Source organism: Bombina bombina, chromosome 6 (genome assembly GCF_027579735.1).
Source record: "Bombina bombina isolate aBomBom1 chromosome 6, aBomBom1.pri, whole genome shotgun sequence".
NCBI classification, from domain to species: domain Eukaryota; kingdom Metazoa; phylum Chordata; class Amphibia; order Anura; family Bombinatoridae; genus Bombina; species Bombina bombina.
In genome coordinates this window covers 237,358,411-237,374,313 of record NC_069504.1, presented here as the reverse complement: position 1 = coordinate 237,374,313, position 15,903 = coordinate 237,358,411, and the positions used below count along the sequence as shown (strand labels likewise).

At 37.6% G+C, this 15,903-nt stretch overlaps 1 pseudogene; it reads right to left on the bottom strand.

The window, feature by feature from the left end:
* Positions 1-12,078: 12,078 nt before the first annotated feature.
* On the bottom strand, positions 12,079-13,299 carry LOC128664378 (protocadherin-10-like; annotated as a pseudogene).
* Positions 13,300-15,903: the final 2,604 nt, after the last annotated feature.

Here is a 15,903-nt window from a genome sequence, read left to right as displayed (position 1 = left end):
CTTGCATGCTTGTCAGTATATTGTGGATTTATTGTTTATATGTTTTGATTCTAGCTCTGGGGTTTGTTCAAGTTATTACTGCAGGTGAATTAGTGGCTCAGGTGTGCAGACACGCCGCCAATGAGTGTTGGGAATCTAGTGATTGGGTATTCTTACCTTTAAATGTTTGGTTGACATAGAGGTGCTTTATGCCTGGTTGAAACGGCCAGTATTGGAGCTGAGAAATGCGTTGCATTTAGAGGGGATTATATTGTGTAAACCCCCTCAATCCACTATTGATTGTTTTTAAAGTGATTTTAAATAAACCTTTTTCAACTACAAGTAAAGTGGTAGCACCTCTTTCATCGCTTTGACCTCTGCTATATTGCACTTGGGCACTTTGAGTCTCTGATACCTGGAGTTACCTGGACCACATTGATACACCTTGGTGGAGTCTGGAGAGGGTGAGCTGATACACCCTGAGCTATCAGTTTGCTTCTACCCGCACATAAATGTGCGATTGCTAAATGTGAGTACTGAATTGGCTTATCTTCACATGCCTATACCTGAATATGCTGATCTACACATGAGGCGCCCCTCTGTTTTCTTATTTTTTTTCATCCTTTTATTTAAACTTAGTCAGTATTCTACCAATCAGTATCCAGTTTTTAAAATTAACCCTATATTAGCCCTTTTTAAAAAACAACATTTAAGTTAATCTTTCTCAGCCTTCCTGTTTGCAGTCACAAGACTTATATAGGCTTCTGAGGTATAAATAAGGTATAGAGAAGAGGGGAGAAGTTAACAGTGATACATCACTTAAACTATATTTTATAAACATAAATTTACATCACCTACTAGACCATTACTACGTCCTAAAGAAAAAAAAAACTTCTCTGCTTTGTATAAAAGGCTAATACTGACATTTATTATGGTATTTCATGATCCAGAGTGTGATTTTTATGTGTATGTATTTATGTTATTTGAATGTATGTATAGTGTGAGTGCATGTGTATACATGTATGTTTTGTAGAAGAAAACCCATTTAAAAGACATATAAAATTCTACACAATATTCATTGATGATATGTTACTTATTTGGGGTGGCCCAGTGGAATCAATGGAGGACTTTGTGACACATCTAAGTAATAATAAAATAAATTTGAAGTTTACGTACAACTTCTCTGTTGTAGCATTCCTTATTTGTATGTGTTAAAAAGTCATAAGGATAAAATCATAGTGACTGAGGTATATAGAAAGGCCATCTTGAGAGCAGATTTGTCACATCCCTTACACCATTAAAGGGGAATCCCGAAGGGGCAATTTATGAATTTGCGTAGAAATTTCTCTGATCTGTATAGGTATTTGAAACATGCAACAGAATTTACAGCATGCCTCACAAATAGATGATATGATCCCCTTCAATTAAATGAAATAATGGAACAAGTAGTAGATATGGACAGAGATATTGTATTGGATGGATAATAGAAAAAGAGACAATATGAAAATAAATAGAAAAGAAAGAGGTTTGCATTTTATTACCCGCTTTAGTAGACAATATGGTGAAACATGCAAGATTATACAAAAACGGTTACCCATTTTAGAGAAAGACAAAGATCTTACAGATATCTCTGGCCAATGCAACTTTATTTCACAAAGGTCCAAAACGATTGGTGATATCATAAGAAAGAATTTTAGTGAAAGGATGACCAATATAAAGAAAAACAAAAATTGGCTAACATTAAAACCATTTTTTTTAGCTCTTGATGTATCCCATGCAAGGGTTGCGGTTTTGCTAAGATTGGGAACAGCTTTGAATCCACACAAACTAGTGAGAAGTAAATTATATACAGACGTATTACTTGTAATTCTTCTTATGTTGTTTACTTAATAACCTGTAATATCTGTAAATTTCAATATGTAAGATGTAGTACTAGGATGTTAAAGGGCAGGATAAGGAAACAATTACTATCACTGGAAGCAGAAATACCTAAGACTCCTATAGCAAAACATTTTGCTAAACATGAAGTTAAAATAATGTTTTCAGCTTCCAGGGTATAAAACAAGTTTCATTAGGTTTAGGGGGTGGCGGCAAAACTTTAACCCTCAGCCGCAGAGAGATATATTGGATTATCACATTAAAAACAGGCTCATCACTAGCAATTAACAAAATAAGTAATTGACAAATGATGATGTATATTAGGGAAATAAAATAGTAAACAAATATAGAGGGAAAAGGGGTGTCGAACAGTATAGAGGAGAATTTACACATTATATAATATAACTTTATCACTTTTTTCCCTCCTCAACAGTCCTTGGAGTACCATAATTAATTATTGATATTTATTCTTAGATTTTTTTGGACATAGTGATGGCTGTTGAAGAGGCACACATATACATACAATTATACATATACTTTAATATACACATAGATACACACATAAACACTTTCAACATTGCATAACATACATACACATTTATGGATAAAAGTCATTACACACAAACATACATGAAAACACATTTACTCACACAATATTTACATTTCAAAAAACAAAACACATACACTCGCACTGTACCTATATTCAAAAAACATATAGACAAACATACTGTACACACATCCACATAAATAAATACATCCAAATACATTTGTATAAATACAAATACATACACACAAAAATCACACTCTAATTCATGAAATACCATAATAAATGTCAGTATTAGACTTTTACACAAAGCAGAGAAGGTGTTTTTTCCGGGTGTTTTTTTGCTTTAGGACGTGGTAATGGTCTAGGAGGTGATGCATATTTATGTTTATAAAATATAATTGAAGTGATGTATTTGAACTGTGTCACTTTCTCCACTTTTAAACCCAGTTAAGGGTGTATATAGGATTCATTTAAAAAAAGTGTTGTAAGTAAAAAGATGTGTTGTACACCTGTGTAGCAGTTCTAATGAAGTGCCGGTAAGGCAGTAAACGCGTCAGCTGCAAGAAAGAGCTGTGCCCATAATTGTTTTTATTTTTTGTATTCAATAAATTGAACTTTTATACTGCAGCAAACCTGTCTCCCCCATTTTGTTGGAACCGTGACTTGTTTTGAAAAATGATAATGGAATAATTAGAGAAAGGTTATGTTTTAATCCTACAGGAAAAAATAAAAATGACACCTTCTGTTGACAATATTTTAGAATTATTATTCAGTCTTAATGTCAAAAAGTCAATGAAATGAGAGAAGACAGAGTAGGGTGGTAAGTTTAGTAGAAAGTTGTTTACTGGTTAAAATGTTGTAAGGAATTACAGGGGGTTTTTTGTATTTAAAAAAAGAAGCAAGAACTAAGTTTGTGTCCCAAAACAAAGATGGACAAGTAGAGTTTTTTTAAGTGAACAGCTTTTATATTCCTACAGATGTAGGTATAATAACCCACTGTTGTATTGGCAAAATGTATAGATCTTTAAGCTAGATCTACCTCAGAGATGCAGGATAAATGGTTGATAATATTATTTACAGAAGGTGAAAAGGTAACCCGATTAATTTCAGACAACAGCTATGCCATCTGGTCTAATCAGAAAGGTAGCATTTGCTGGTACCTGGGGCATAAGTCTCTTTAATTAATACATTAGATGATTGAGGTAGATGTCAGCCGTATAGAATCAGTCCTGCTAGCGTGAAAAGATAAACACGCTAGCACGCTGAGAGGAATCCAGGATGTGACCCACTCAGGAATAACAATGTACAGGTTAATTTTTAGAAAAAGAAAAGCGTACTTACAGATGCAGGTTTTCGGATTGGAGTTTTAAAACAGGCATAGGATAAGGCAGTTGAGTGATCAAATGAAGCAGTGGACAATGTCCCTTTAATCAAGTACAAGGATGAGGCAGCAGAGAGGTCAGGCAAAGCAATGGTCAGTGTCCCTTTAATCAGATACAAGGATGAGTCAGCAGAGTGGTCAGGCAAAGCAATGGTCTGTGTCCCTTTAATCAGATACAAGAATGAGGCAGCAGAGTGGTCAGGCAAAGCAATGGTCAGTGTCCCTTTAATCAGATACAAGGGTGAGACAGCAGATTGGTCAGGCAAAGCAATGGTCAGTGTCCCTTTAATCAGATACAAGGGTGAGACAGCAGATTGGTCAGGCAAAGCAATGGTCAGTGTCCCTTTAATCAGATACAAGGATGAGGCAGCAGAGTGGTCAGGCAAAGCAATTGTCAGTGTCCCTTTAATCAGATACAAGGGTGAGGCAGCAGAGTGGTCAGGCAAAGCAATGGTTAGTGTCCCTTTAATCAGATACAAGGATGAGGCAGCAGAGTGGTCAGGCAAAGCAATGGTCAGTGTCCCTTTAATCAGATACAAGGATGAGGCAGCAGAGTGGTCAGGCAAAGCAATGGTCTGTGTCCCTTTAATCCAAATTCAGAGTACTCTCAAGCCGGGATGAAGAAGCAGAAAGAACTACAACAAACAGGCACCGGAGCGATGTCCTGCCAAGGCTTTTAAAGCCTGATGACGTGAAGGAGCCGGAAACAGGAAGGCCGCGTCACGTTGCTAAGCTAATGATAGGATATTGGTAAGACATTTTTAGGATTGATTTGCGTGCAATTCCGCCCCCTGCCCACGCACAGCCAATCACGCACGTCCAGGAGTTGTCAATCTCCCTGGTCGAACGAGACCGGGAGATTGAAATTCGCCACCTTAGAGGTGGTGAAAGGTTAGGAAAGCAGTGGTCTGATGACCACTGTTTGTTAAATACGGACTGCAGGTTCTCTTGTGAGAACCTGCAGTCGTAGGGGGTCGAAAGGCTTGTGAAGCCTTTGATAAATCGATCCTTAATAATTATAAAAAAATGTTTAAGGCATCACATCTGAATTCTTTGGTAATATTTTGGGCACACATGATCCTTAATTTGTTTGTTTCATGGATATCAACATATAAAAAACATAATCAACAACTTGTTTAGTGGGACACCAATCTGAGAACCTCCGGGTTATTAAAGAAAAGGTTTTCACAGCTATCTATTATTTGTAGAGGCCCAACTGATTCCGCAGCTCAAAAATACTTATTAATGTTCAGATATTTAGTAGAATTTTTTTTTACAACACCAGTGTTGGAGGTTTGCTCTATAATAAATGATTAAGTGACTCATATTATTTTAAGATAATATAATTGCAATAATGATCAGATACAATTCTGGCTCTGTTCCAATGAAAACTGACATTTTTAGCTACTGCAAAGGATAAAAAGCAATATGAAATGAAGGGGTGGGGTATTCAGACCAGTACCAAGAAGATAAAGCACACTTTGGGAATGAGAAGGAAAAAAGGAAGGTTGTCAAAAACAGTGTTTAAATACTGAGGGCCCCTAGTGGTAGCTGAAACTAGTGCTAGGGGCCTGGTGATAACAAATGTAAGAAAATGCAGAATAAGAGAATTCCAGACAGCACCAGAAAATGGCTACAAAAAAAAGTGAAAAATACAAAAAGTAAAAAAAAACTGTGAAATAAATGAAACGAATAATTATAAGCAATCAAGAGAAAATAATAATAATTATTAGCTTGAGCAAAGTAAAAACTCCACTCTCTGAACAGCTGAATAAAGAAGGGCAGTTGGGGGATTGAGATGTTGGCTAACATCTTTCTGGCTCTGTTTGACCTGTTATGTGCTTATTAACAGCATTTTTGTGCAGTGAAGAAATAATAAATATGAGCCTGTTACTGCAACATAATCACAGTTTTTATAATGGCAATTTGCAAATGAGTTTATTCTTCATGAAAGTGATACTGTAAATGTTTTACTAAAATCTATTTAGCCGTCCTCTGCTCCATCTGGGTCCTTAAGTTCAGTTACATAGACAGTTTCCTTTATTATTCTCTCCCAATAATCCAGGGCTTCTTTAATCTGTTTAGTTGTTTCAGCTTTAAAAAATGTCCATTACATTTCTTATTACAGGTATCATTAGCCGAAACTGTTTGTCAAATAGCAGTGTTCCCCATTATTATGAGTGTAATTGTACTTTGTAATGTATTATTTATGTGTTTTGTGACACTTTATTGACTAGCGTAACAGTTAACCACAGCTCTGACATCGCGGCAATGATTCTAGCGTAAATCACGATTGCGCTCAATTTGTAATATGAGTGCAATTTAACCGGTGCGCAAACAAACGCGAAAACCCAAATGCAATCATTTGCGTGCCACTTGTAATCTAGCCCTTTATATAAGGATATCATACTGTTTAATATCCCTTTAAGTCACTATGGGCATTTCTTTGGTCAGTGTATTACTGTATTAAATCACTCTCTATCCTCTTTATGCAATATAAGGAGACACCTGAATGAGCTTACTGTAACTTCTAGAATATTAGTTCTTGACTGGGAAAGATTAATAGCAAATTAACTAAACTGATATGTAATATAATGACAGTTAGTAGCTTGACTCATTTGTTGTCTCCGAGACTGGGATTACTTTTCTTACCAATGAATAAACAAACCATTTTAGGTTTATTTGTAATCTCATTGTTTACATTGTGGACATGCCACGACTGTAGCTTGCAACTGCTGGTAATTCAATGCTAATTCATGCTTTCTGTGAATATGAATGGACTGTGTAAATGATATACTGATTAAAATCATTCAGCAGTTTATCCAAACACAATCAGCCATGCAGTTTACAAACAATACAAATAAATAATATAATTGTTCTTCGCAATGCAGCTTATTAAGTTAATAATATACAAATATGCTTAATTTTTTAAACAGTTTATAACAACAAAAAAAATATATACAAACAATAGTTTCATCAGTCAAGCATAATATCTAAACTTTAACCTAGTGGCAATGGCAAAATCATAGACAAGAAACTTTTCCACAATCTAAATATTCGTATTGTCATGACTAAAAACAATTTCTAACAAAAAATTATTAAGAGGTAATTGGGCACACTATCTATGTTTAAATTGAGCGTGTCACCTTCCACATCCAAAGCCATTATATCCTCTTCTCTTTGTATATGGATTCTTGCCTGAAGTGACTGGAAAATATAAACAGGAAAATATCCGCCTTAAACTGAAAGTTAAAGGGACTGTGTACACCAATCTCATATAACTGCATGTAATAGACACTATTATAAAGGAGAATATGCACAGATACTGATATAAAAATCCAGCATAAAAAGCTTTTAAAAACTAACATGCCTCATATCTGTTTTTCTTCCTTGTGGCCAGATCAGTACAGAGGAACATTCTGTTGTCTACCTTTTATAAGGTTAGTGTCTGCCAAGAGTCCCTATAAAATTGTACTGAAAAGCACTTTTTAAGAGGTGGCCTCTAGAAACTTTAAAGGGACAGGAGGCCCCATAATTTGGATTGAACATACAATTTTTAACAACTTTCCAATTTACTTCTATTATTAGATTTGCTTCATTCTCTTGTTAATCCTTTACTAAAGGAATATAATTGCACTAATGGCAGCTAGATGAACACATCTAGTCAGCCAATCATAAGAGATAGATGTGTGCAAACACCAATAAGCAGCTAGCTCCCACAAGTGAAGAATATGTGCGTATTATTTTTCAACAAGGGTTACCAAGAGAAGGAAGCACATTTGAAAATAGAAGTAAATTTAAAAGTGTTTGCAAATTACATGCTCTATTTGAATAATGCAAGTTTAATTTTGACTTTCCTATCCCACTGAACCAATAATAATGCTATCCATTTAAAGGGACACTGAACCCAATTTTTTTCTTTCATGATTCAGATAGAGCATGAAATTTTAAGCAACTTTCTAATTTCTGGGCAATGCGCTTCAAGATCACATGGTAATTGAATAAACCACAATCTTCAGTAATGTTCTACCGTTTGCTTCATAGAAATATACTTAAAGGGACACTAAACCCAATTTTTCTTTCATGATTCAGATAGAATATGCAATTTTAAGCAACTTTCTAATTTACTCCTATTATCAATTTTTCTTCGTTCTCTTGCTATCTTTATTTTAAAAGCAGGAATGTATATCTTATCAGCTAGCCCATTTTAGGTTCAGCACCATGGATAGTGCTTGCTTATTGGAGGCTTACATTTACCCACCAATAAGCAAACATAACCCAGGTTCTCAACCAAAAATGGTCCGGCTCCTATGCATAACATTCCTGCTTTTTAAATAAAGATAGCAAGAGAATAAAGAAAAATTGATAATAGGAGTAATTTAGAAAGTTGCTTAAAATTGCATGTTCTATCTGAATCATGAAAGAAAAATTGGGTTTAGTGTCCCTTTAAGTATATTTTTATGAAGCCAACGACAGTACATTACTGAAGATTGAGGTTTATTCAATTACCATGCGATCTTGAAGCGCATAGCCCAGAAATCTAACCCTGCAGCATTTTACACTCTGATTACTTGATCAGTACAGGAGCTCATTTATATGTTTTATTCACTGGTTACACCAGAGGAGATAAGATAAAGTATACTCAAGAAGTCCTTTTATTTTTTTAGGCAAATTTTATTTATCACCTGTTCTTACATGTAGTGATGGTATGAGCACCACGTGTCTGAATCTTCACCATCCTTAGAGATACAGCTGTGAGTGTCAAATCTCTGGTGGTCCTAAATATAGGGGTTGGGTTTATAAAGGGATCAATCAAAATCTATCGTTCAATCAAATTTTGGCCACCAATATCCACTTTTCGACCTTATCAAAATCAGTCATTTTCTATTGTTTTTCTGTATCGAAAACTCATTATTAGATTATAAATAACCCGGGACAGCCCTTTACAAGGTGACCATAACCCAATTTCTCAAAATGTTTTTAACACTATTTTTCACTTTTCAAATTCAACATCTAAAGGGACTTGATTATATGCCAAACAACCCTTTTTTTTACTTATTAGTGAGTATTGAAAGATTGTGATGAGAGCAGGAAGGATGTCACCAGATTGCAGGCGGGGCTTAGGTCCGTTTGTCTGTGTCGCAGTTAGTTAGTGAGATCAATGCTACCAGATGTATGTTTCCATGCTCTACAATAAAATAGAGTTGTACCATCCTTGCTGTGTTCTGCATCTCATGACATGGTGTCAGAAGTTCTTGCCTGCTCTTCTGTTCCTGATCGATGACAATGTCAAAGTTTACCCCTCCTGAGCCTTTTGATTTCTCTCAGCATGCAGCTTGGCCCACATGGTGTCAGCGGTTTCAGCGCTTCAGGATTGCTTCCAAGCTGGACAAGGAGAGTGGTGAAGTACAAGTTAATTCTCTTTTATACTCTATGGGGAAAGATGTGGAGCCAGTGTTCAATGCTTTTACTTTGTTTTTTCTTCTGTGGCTTCTGTGAGTACTCAAATTTCTCTTGTTACTGGACTTTAACCCTGAACTGCCTGATTACAAGTTGCCAAACTCTGCTTCACTGACTACGGTATTGTTTAACCCTGAACTGCCTAATTACAAGTTGCCAAACTCTGCTTCACTGACTACGCTATTGTTTAACCCTGAACTGCCTGATTACAAGTTGCCAAACTCTGCTGAACTGACTATGCTATTGTTTATCCCTAAACTGCCTGATTACAAGTTGCCAAACTCTGCTTTATTGACTACGCTATTGTTTAACCCTGAACTGCCTGATTACAAGTTGCCAAACTCTACTTCACTGACTACGGTGTTGTTTAACCCTGAACTGCCTGATTACAAGTTGCCAAACTCTGCTGAACTGACTTCGCCTATTCCTGATCCCACACCTCCTTCTATCAAGTGTGCTAGTACTCCTAACCTGAACTTCAAGAATCACTTGACCCTCTGTGTGAGTACCTTGTTTTATAGAAGTTGTCGTGGGGTCATGTCCTGGGTTATACTCAGTGTGCTAGAGTGTTATTTGAGTTCACTCTAGCATTTGGGTCTGATTCTGGACCTTACCTAACCTGACAGTATGGGTCTACATTTTAGGAACATGATCAGTGATTGAGCTGTGTGCTGCAGACTATCAGAGAGTCCGGGCTGAAGCTAAACAAAGAGAAATGCCATTTTGGGAAAGCTGAGTTATGTTACTTTGGGCATATCATCAATGGGGATGGCATCAAGCCAGACCCCGAGAAAATTTGTGCTATTGAACAGATAAAAAATCCTTCTGATGTACATGAGCTAAGACAAATATTGGGCCTTGTAAATTATGTGGGCAGGTTCCTTCCAGATTTATCCACAATACTACACCCTATCACAGAGTTGCTAAAGAAAGATGTTGCCTGGGTCTGGGGACCTTCACAGGAAGAATCTTTTATGCAGGTCAAGTCCCTGCTGGGGTCTGCCCCAGTGTTGGGGTTCTACCAGCCTTCCAAAAAGACTGTGGTTAGTGCTGATGCGAGCAGTTATGGGTTAGGGGCCGCCCTCCTGCAGCTGAAAGAAAACAAACTACAGCCCATTGCCTACTGTTCCCATACACTGACGGCTGCTGAGTCAAAATACGCCCAAATTGAGAAAGAGTGCCTGGTTCAGTTTGGGCCTGTGAGCGCTTTCAGCGTTACCTAGTGGGTTTAGAAAAATTTAGTCTTGAGACTGATCATAAACTGCTAGTCCCTCTAATCAATTCCTATGATATTGACAAAACACCCCTAAGATGCCAGAGACTTCTAATGAGGCTGCTCAGATTCAATGTTCAGGCAGTGCATGTGCCAGGGAAACAACTGGTTGTGTCAGATACACTGTCCAGGCTCCCGCTGGCTGCTGCTGAAGAGTCTTCAACGGAATCAGATGTAAAAGTGTATGTAAATTCAGTTCTGGCCTCCAAATCCATTTCTGCATCGCTGGTATTACGAGTTTTTACAAACCCGTCGTTAAAAGGCAAGAAGTGAGGGTTGAGCAAAAATTTGCTCATTACTGCACTCCAATACCAGCGCTGCTTAAAGGGACAGTCAACCCAAAACTTACTGTTACTTATTTAGATTAGTTAATTAACAATCTTTACATCAAACTCTAGCCCAATTTTCATCTAAATAAACTTTGGCAGAAAATACACTTACTAGATCTATCCGGCTGTTTTGAAATGGCCACCTGACTCCTCCTTCTCTGACATCTCCCAAAAGCTTGAACTGCAGCACTAGTACAGGATCCTCTCGTCCCTGCGCGCTTCTTTCATTCAGTTCATTGAGACACTCATATGGCACCCTCCCTCACACTATCTCCCCTCACTTTCTTTCAGCAGAATGTTCTGTCTGCACTAACACACCCACAGATGTCACAGTAGTATTCCCACAATAAAAACGTAACTGTGGATACATTTAATGAAACATCTATTTAAAAGCATCCACATTTTTATACAAATGTAAATCAATATACGCTCCCACTAAACTAAGAAGGGCGGAAGTGTATGCCCAACCGTCCATCTATTTACATAACAAACCCGTTCTAAGCCATCCCACATACACCGGTGCTTTTCAGTAGTGAACGATCTCCAACCACCACTGCTGTTAAAAAGAGTCCCACAAGCCAGAACTTGAGATTTACACTGCTAGTGCTCCCCCAACCACATGCTCAACCTTCTCCGGTCCTCCTCGGCCAGCACCCCTGCACACAGAGCGAAGATCACAGAGCACCAGCTGTGAGAATCTGAAGTGCTAGTACTCTGTGATCTTCACTCTGTGTGCGGGGTTGCTGGCCAAAGAGGACCGGAGAAAGGTGAGCATGTGGTCGGGGGAGCACTAGCTGTGAGAATCTGAAGTGCTAGTGCTCTGTGATCTTCCCCTCCCCTCAGCTCCACCAACAAGTGCAAGTGGCCGATGTCAATGATAACACGCCTTGATTCACACAATTAGAATACTATGTGAAGGTTATGGAGAACAACGTACCAGGGGCTTATATTTTTGCAGTGACTGCCACAGATAAGGACTAAAAGTAAAATGCTAATATATCTTACCACATCCTGGAGTGTGATATACAGGGCATGTTACCTATGTGTCCATCAATTCAGAAAATGGCTACCTCTATGCTCTGCGTACCTTTGATTTTGAGCTGATCAAAACATTCAGCTTTATGGTTGAGGCCAGAGATCAAGGCACACCACCTTTATCCAGCAATGCCATAGTCAACGTCATCATATTGGATCAAAATGTCAATACACCCTCAATTATATCTATACACCCTCAATTATATACCTCACTAGACAATATACTGCTATTGGATATGATATCAGGTTGTTGATCAGCATAACCTGTCACTATAACACCACAAGGATTGTGCTCATTATCCGTGCTCCTGGAAGGGCTGCAGGGCTTGAGAAACATAAGATCAGTCTTGGTAGACTCTGGAGTCAGACACACCTGATAACAATAATTCTGGTTGTGATGATGTGACCCGAAACTTCCAGATTCCTCTACTGGCACCTGTGTAGAGCTGGGCACATTAGAACTTTGCACCAACATAATGTCAGATTTACTTAGCTTTTTCTTGCGAGCCCTGGCTTGTCTGCTACAGCAGGAACAGCAGCACATACAGCAGTTGTAAATGTTTAGTTTATTTTCCTTTTGGCACCTGATGGCCAGTACTATCATAGCCAAGAGGAAGATGAAGGAAACTGAACCAAGAGCTATGATGAGTATAAGAGTGAGGTCTAAAGCAGTGTCATTTGATCTGCTGGGCCGCTGGTCTCCTCCCTGTCTCTCTACAGAGCTGTCCACTATCTGAACCTTGATGAGGGCAGTGTAACAGAGTGGTGGCTGCCCATGATCCCTGGCTTCCACTACTAAATCAAATGGTTTTTCTGGGTCCCTCTTGGTGGTGATGTCCTTAGCTCTCCAGTCCATACGGAACAAGCTCATCTCATTGCCACTCAGTATACTATAGGTCAGCCTGGCATTCTCACCTTCATCTGCATCCACTGCTACCACACGGGTAAGCAAATAGCCTGGCTCTGCAGACCTGGGGAAACGTTCTCTGGCAGTGCCATTCCTACCCTTGGGGGATATATTTGAGGGTGTATTGTCATTTTGATCCAATATGATGACGTTGACTGTGGCATTGCTAGATAAAGGTGGTGTGCCTTGATCTCTGGCCTCAACCATAAAGCTGAATGTTTTGATCAGCTCAAAATCAAAGGGACGCAGAGTATAGAGGTAGCCGTTTTATGAATTTATGGACACATAGGTAACATGCCCTGTATATCACACTCCAGGATGTGGTAAGATATATTAGAATTTTACTTTTTGTCCTTATCTGTGGCAGTCACTCACTGCAAAAATATAAGCCCCTGGTACGTTGTTCTCCATAACCTTCACATCATATTCTAATTGAGTGAATCAAGGCAAGATATCATTGACATCGGCCAATTGCACTTGTATGGACTTGGTGGAGCTGAGGGGAGGGGAAGATCACAGAGCACTAGCACTTCAGATTCTCACAGCTAGTGCTCCCTTGATCACATGCTCACCATTCTCCGGTCCTCCTCGGCCAGCACCCCCACACACAGAGCGAAGATCACAGAGCACTAGCACTTCAGATTCTCACAGCTAGTGCTCTGTGATCTTCGCTCTGCGTGCGGGGGTGCTGGCCGTGGAGGACCGGAAAACGGTGAGCATGTGGTCGGGGGAGCACTAGCTGTGAGAATCTGAAGTTCTGGCTTGTGGGGCTCTTTTTAACAGCAGTGGTGGTTGGAGATCGTTCACTACTGAAAAGCACTGGTGTATGTGGGATGGCTTAGAACGGGTTTGTTCCATAAAACAACATATATAGCAAAACAGATATGTAATCCATAATAGACTTAGCAGAGATCTGTTCAAGAATAACCACTCTAAAGAAATTATTGTGCTTTGACATCTTTTTTTAAAGTTAGGACTAGTAACACAATACGATCATGTATATGTATATATGTATGTATGTATGTATGTATAGAATGATAGATAGATAAATAGATAGACAGACATATCATTTAAGGCACCTTTAAAATTTCCTTAAAAATATTACTTTATTATTACTTTACATTACCGTGTTTAGCTTATTTTTAGTAACTGTGAACGTTATTATTTATCACACTATTGATTCTGTGAAACGCTGGTTTATGCTTCTATGAATAAAGGAGATCTATTATCCTATGAAATGTTGGGAGTTTTCCAGGTTATTATTAATTTTTCAGCTAGTTCAAAGCTAGTTGCTTAGAATTTAATTTGCCTTTGTGCTCATCATGAAAATGAAATAAATAATCAAGTTGCTGATATGCATTTATGGCTAACATTTTTTTGTTTCAGCATTTTTATCAGTTGACAACAGAAGCAGAATATTTCTTTAGGAAATAGCAAGAAAAGCTTAGTCTACTTTTGAAATGCATTTATAACATAAGCAATTCAGGCCATTATACAAATTCAGATAAATAGTAAATTGAATCTAAGTCATATTGGCCTAGATTACAAGTGGAGCGCAATTTTTATTGTTTTGCTAGAGCTCTAATTGTGCCTGAAGAAAACGTTTTGCGCGCGTTGGGTTGGGCTGGTATTGCGAGTTGAAAGTAAAAAGTTATCGCACTCGTGCTAACCCGATGCACGCAAAAAGCCGAACTTACAATAGCGCACACGCAATAACCTATTCACTCTATAGAAGTCAACCCCGCAGACCCGACATGAAAATATGAATATTTCCCATTCCCATGTTCTGCACATTGTAGAATGTTCTATTTATTTATAAATACATATCTATTTATAAATACATAGAACATATTCTGTTATGTGCAGAACATTGGAATGGGAAATATTTACAGTAAATACACATATAAACTTAAATACACATATAAACATTGCATAAAGGTTTTTTCATGTTTTCATCTACTTAACTGCAAAGGGCTCTAATGCACTTCTATATATGTCTACATATGTGTACATATGTATTTATATGTGTACATATGTATTTATATGTGTACATATGTATTTATATGTGTACATATGTATTTATATGTGTACATATGTATTTATATGTGTATATATGTATTTATATGTGTACATATGTATTTATATGTGTATATATGTCTGTAAATACATATATGCACATATAAATACATAAATAGATATGTACACATATATAGACATACATCTTTAGAGATGCATATGTATGTATCAAACGTTAAAGCCCTTTGTCTGCCTTTTTTCCCTCCAACACCTGAGATCTCATATTTTTGAGCACTTATAACTTTTTTGTGCAATATTTGATTTTTTTTTGTTGAGGATGTTATTATGAGTGTAACTGTACTTTGTTATGTATTTTTGATGTGTTTTGTGACACTTTTTTGTCTCGCGAAACAGTTAACCATGACTCTGAGGACCCGGTAATCATTCTAGCGTAAATCGTGATTGCGCTTAAGCGATTGCGTTTACTTTCAACTTGTAATACCAGTGCAATTTAACCTACGAGAAATATTCATTGTGCGCAAGTGTCAGTAGTGCATTGTTCCTCCTGAGCCTACCTACATGCTCTTCAACAAAACTATATATTTCTTTTGTAGACAACCCACAGTATTTATCTAGGCCCCTTTTGGTATATTTTATGCCACCGTTTCTCCACCAAATGCAATCATATTAAAAAAATTAACTTTTTCACAAACTTTGGGTCCCTCACTGAAATTATTTACACATAACTACTGCAGTCATAAGACATATGGTTGTAAAGGGTTCTTTGGGGTCACTTTTGTTCTGAAATAGCTGACTTGCACGACTTTGCAATTAGTTTTTGGTAATTAGCAGGCCACTGCGCACCACACTTCTCAAATTCCCAGCAGTGAAGGGGTTAATTAGTGAGCTGGAAGGGGAATAGTATTTTTTTTTTTTTTAATTTATTATTTTTATTAGAAATGTACAAGTCAGGAAGCATCAACCAAGAATTGTTACATTATTATCATCAAATACAGCATTAAGAATAATCTCGTAAATAATTCTCTTTCCCGATTGAGTTCACTGGGTGTTTTAGTGTTAAGACACAGTGGGCGCCAT